General features: G+C 39.8%; 1 pseudogene; it reads left to right on the top strand.

Moving 5' to 3' along the window:
• Positions 1-223: 223 nt before the first annotated feature.
• On the top strand, positions 224-1,233 carry LOC114901356 (annotated as a pseudogene).
• Positions 1,234-5,107: the final 3,874 nt, after the last annotated feature.

Here is a 5,107-nt window from a genome sequence, read left to right as displayed (position 1 = left end):
TGTCAGTTCTATTTCAATTACAAAAAAGAAAAAATGAAGAAGGAAAATTTCAGAATTTTCTCAAATATATCATATTAATATCATATTAATATCAGTTAATTTTTAATATAAAACACCAAAAAAATCCCTGCTATGAACATTCTTGTAAAAAAAGACTTTCTGTGCACAAATGTTTTTATCTCTTTTAAGCAAATTCCTATGAGTGAATATCCCAGGCATAAAGATGACATGGCAAAAGGAGCCAGTGTGTGTGCACGCGCGCGTCCACATGCAGGCGTTATGGAGCGAGGTTAGAGGGAGCCTGCTCCCCTACCCACATACAGGGAAGAGGTCTTCTCAACCCACATGCTTGTCACAGATTCCCATCCTAGAGTCTAGATTCACATATGCAGGTTATCAGAACACTGCAAAATGGCTTTCGTCTTACACCAAACACGGACCTCAAGTGGCAGTGATCTGTGGTTCTGGGTTAGGAGGTCTGACTGACAGATTAACTCAGGCCCAGATCTTTGACTACAACCAAATACCAAACTCTCAAAAGTACAGTGCCAGGTCATGCTGGTCGACTGGTGTCTGGGATTTTGAATGGCAGAGCCTGTGTGATGATGCAGGGCAGGTTCCACATGTATGAAGTCTGCCTGCTCTGGAAGGTGACATTCCCAGTGAGGGTTTTCCGGCTTCTGGGTGTGGACACCCTAGTGGTCATCAGTGCATCTGGAGAGCTCAACTCCAAGTCTGAGGTTGGAGGTATCAGGCTGATCCTTGATCACATCAACCTATCTTGTTTCTGCAGTGAGAACCCTCTCAGAGGGCCCAGTGGTGAGCGGTTTGGAGTTAGTTTCCCTGCCATGTCTGACACTTATGACCAGGATATGAAGCAGAAGGCTCATAGTACCTGGAAACAAATGGAGGAACAGAGAGTTACAGGAAGGCACCTACGTGATGGTAGCGGGCCCCAGTTTTGAGACTGTGGCAGAGTGTCATCTGTTGCAGAAGCTGGGGGTGGATGCTGTTGGCATGAGCACAGTACCAGATGTTATAGTTTCAAGGCACTGTGGACTTTGAGTCTTTGGCCTCTCCCTCATCAATAACAAGGTCATCTTGGATTATGAAAGCTAGGAGGAGGCCAATCATGAGAAAGTACTAGAGGCTGGGAAGCAAGCTCCTCAGAGATTGGAACAGTTTGTCTTCATTCTTCTGGCTAGCATTCCACTGCCTTACGATGCCAGTTAACCAGCCCTGGAGTGGTCTGGCCTCTCCCTTATGGGATCCGAGGAGCTGCTACCTACTTTGACCTCTTGCTGGAATCACTTGCCTCCGCCCTTAGGTAGTGGCAGAAAGGAGTGTTGCCTTCCCTACTTGTCCCACCAGACCCTCTGGCGCTGAGTCCTCTTCTGCTCAGTTGTCATCTCAAAATGATTTCCACCCCCATTCCTCTTCAAGAACCAGAGTCCAAGCCCTACCATACATCCGAGGATATGCCCAGGATTTGACTTGGGGCCGTCAAACTCAGCACAGTAGCTACTGCTAGCTTCCTGAGATGATCCTCTCACATTTCTGGGGGCTCAGTTCTGCCTCCTCAAAGCACTGGAGACCACACAAGGAACAGCCTATTCATTTTGGACTTTTATAATATCATATTTTGAGAATAAAGAGAAAGATGAAAATAAAAAGTTAACTTTATTAGAAATTTCCAATCACTTCTGAAAAATTATTTCCATTTTACACTTCCACCAGCAATGTGTGAGATTTCTAGTACCTCCATATTTTTGCTAACATTGGACTGCTCGTGTTTTTACTGTAGTCGTTGTATTGGGTATGTAGTCATACATATTGTGGTTTTAATTGGCATTTCCAAGATGATGGAAAATTTCAGCATCTTTTCATACACTTAGCATTGGCCATTTATATATCTTCTTTTGTGAAATATCTGTTTAAAATTTTGCCCATTTAAAGGATGTTTTTAATTTTTTTTTTTTTTAGATATAGAAGATTTTTAAACTAAGTATATTCTGGTTACAATTCCTTTGTCAGATATACACATTTGAAACATTTTCTACCTGTGTTTCATTGCCTATTCAGTTCTTAACAGTGTTTTTAGCAAATTGATTGCAGTATAATTGTGACACAATAAACTATACATGTTTAAAGTGTACACTTTGATAAGTTTTGACATATATATTCACCCATAAAACCATCACTACAGTACAAATAATATACTTATTACTCCAGAAGTTTCTTTGTCTTCCCTTGGAATCCATCCATCCTGGCCATACCGAGACAACCCCATTCTTCAGGAAAACAGTGACCTAGTTTCTGTCATTGTAGATTAGTTTGATTTTCCTAGAATATTATATAAGTAGAATCATAAAGTCTGAAAGTTTTTTGTCTGTTTTATTTCACTCAGGTTAATTATTTTAGGATTCATCTACATTGTTGTGTGTATCAGTAGTGCATTCTATTTTATTTCTAAGTAGTATTCCATTATATGGATATACCACATTTTGTGTACTGTTCACTTGTAATGAACACTTGGGTTGTTTTCAGTTTGAGCTATTACAAATGAAACTGCTGTGTACTTTCAGAATAGTCGGGCTTCCCTGGTGGCGCAGTGGTTGAGAGTCCGCCTGCCGATGCAGGGGACACGGGTTTGTGCCCCGGTCTGGGAAGATCCCACATGCCGCGGAGCGGCTGGGCCCGTGAGCCATGGCTGCTGGGCCTGTGCGTCCGGAGCCTGTGCTCCACAACAGGAGAGGCTGCAACAGTGAGAGGCCTGCGTACCGCAAAAAAAAAAAAATAATAATAATAAAAAAATAATAATAAGAGAAGTTAAAAGTACTATGAAAGTATAATTCATAAAAGGTAGATAAATTAACACAAATAAAGGCACTTTTATTTAAGAAGCAATTTTGATATATTAATGGCTATATCAAATTGCAAATGGGGCTTAATGACATTCTAGATGATGGAATGATCATGTGACTTTGGAGTCTCCCTGTGCTATGCAGCTGCTTCCCACTAGCTAGCTATTTTACATTTGGTACTGTATATATGTCAATGCCACTCTCTCACTTCGTTCCAGCTTACCCTTCCCCCTCCCCGTGTCCTCAAGTCCATTCTCTACGTCTGCGCCTTTATTCCTTTCCTGCCCCTAGGTTTTTCAGAACCATTTTTTTTTCAGATTCTATATTTATGTGTTAGCATACAGTATGTGTTTTACTCTTTCTGACTTACTTCACTCTCTATGACAGACTCTAGGGCCACCCCCCTCACTACAAATAACTCAATTTCGTTTCTTTTTATGGCTGAGTAACATTCCATTGTATATATGTGCCACATCTTCTTTATCTGTTCATCTGATGATGGACACTTAGGTTGTTTCCATGTCCTGGCTATTGTAAATAGAGCTGTAATGAACATTGTGGTACATGACTCTTTTTGAATTATGGTTTTCTCAGGGTATATGCCCAGTAGTGGGATTGCTGGGTCATATGGTAGTTCTATTTCTATTTTTTAAGGAACCTCCATACTGTTCTCCATAGTGGCTGTATCAATTTACATTCCCAGCAACAGTGCAAGAGGGTTCCCTTTTCTCCACACCCTCTCCAGCATTTATTGTTTGTAGATTTTTTGATGATGGCCATTCTGACTGGTGTGAGGTGATACCTCATTATAGTTTTCATTTGCCTTTCTCTAATGATTAGTGATGTTGAGCATTCTTTCATGTGTTTGTTGGCAATCTGTATATCTTCTTGGAAGAATTCTATTTAGGTCTTCTGCCCATTTTTGGATTGGGTTGTTTGTTTTTTTTGATATTGAGCTGCATGAGCTGCTTGTATATTTTGCAGTTTAATCCTGTCAGTTGCTTCATTTGCAAATATCTTCTCCCATTCTGAGGGTTGTCTTTTCGTCTTGTTTATGTTTTCTTTTACTGTGCAAAAGCTTTTAAGTTTCATTAGGTCCCATTAGTTTATTTTTGTTTTTCTTTCCATTTCTCTAGGAGGTGGATCAAAAAGGATCTTGCTGTGATTTATGTCATAGAGTGTTCCGCCTATGTTTTCCTCTAAGAGTTTTAGAGTGTCTGGACTTACATTTAGGTCTTTAATCCACTTTGAGTTTATTTTTGTGTACGGTGTTAGGGAGTGTTCTAATTTCATTCTTTAACATGTAGCTGTCCAGTTTTCCCAGCACCACTTATTGAAGAGGCTGTCTTTTCTCCATTGTATATTCTTGCCTCCTTTATCAAAAATAAGGTGACCATATGTGTGTGGGTTTATCTCTGGGCTTTCTATCCTGTTCCATTGATCTATATTTCTATTTTTGTGCCAGTACCATACTGTCTTGATTACTGTAGCTTTGTAGTATAGTCTGAAGTCAGGGAGTCTGATTCCTCCAGCTCCGTTTTTCTTTCTCAAGATTGCTCTGGCTCTTCAGGGTCTTCTGTGTTTCCATACAAATTGTGAAATTTTTGTTCTAGTTCTGTGAAAAATGCCATTGGTAGTTTGATAGGGAGTGCATTGAAACTGTGGATTGCTTTGGGTAGTATAGTAATTTTCACAATGCTGATTCTTCCAATCCAAGAACATGGTATATCTCTCCATCTGTTTGTACCATTTTTAATTTCTTCCATCAGTGTCTTACAGTTTTCTGCATACAGGTCTTTTGTCTCCGTAGGTAGGTTTATTCCTATCTACTTTATTCTTTTTGTTGCAGTGGTAAATGGGAGTGTCCCCTTAATTTCTCTTTCAGATTTTTCATCATTAGTGTATAGGAATGCAAGAGATTTCTGTGCATTAATTTTGTATCCTGCTACTTTACCAGATTCATTGATCAGCTCTAGTAGTTTTCTGGTAGCATCTTTAGGATCCTCTATGAATAGTATCATGTCATCTGCAAACAGTGACAGCTTTACTTCTTCTTTTGCAATTTGGATTCCTTTTATTTCTTTTTCTTCTCTGATTGCTGTGGCTAAAACTTCCAAAACTATGTTGAATAATAGTGGTGAGAGTGGGCAGCCTTGTCTTGTTCCTGATCTTAGTGGAAATGGTTTCAGTTTTTCACCATTGAGAATGCTGTTTGCTGTGGGTTTGTCGTATATGGCCTTTAT

The sequence above is a fragment of the Monodon monoceros genome, unplaced genomic scaffold (genome assembly GCF_005190385.1).
Source record: "Monodon monoceros isolate NGI ecotype Baffin Bay Population unplaced genomic scaffold, NGI_Narwhal_1 Super_Scaffold_2, whole genome shotgun sequence".
In the NCBI taxonomy this organism is placed as follows: domain Eukaryota; kingdom Metazoa; phylum Chordata; class Mammalia; order Artiodactyla; family Monodontidae; genus Monodon; species Monodon monoceros.
The sequence above is the reverse complement of the archived record's forward strand: the minus strand, read 5'-3'. Positions and strand labels throughout refer to the sequence as shown.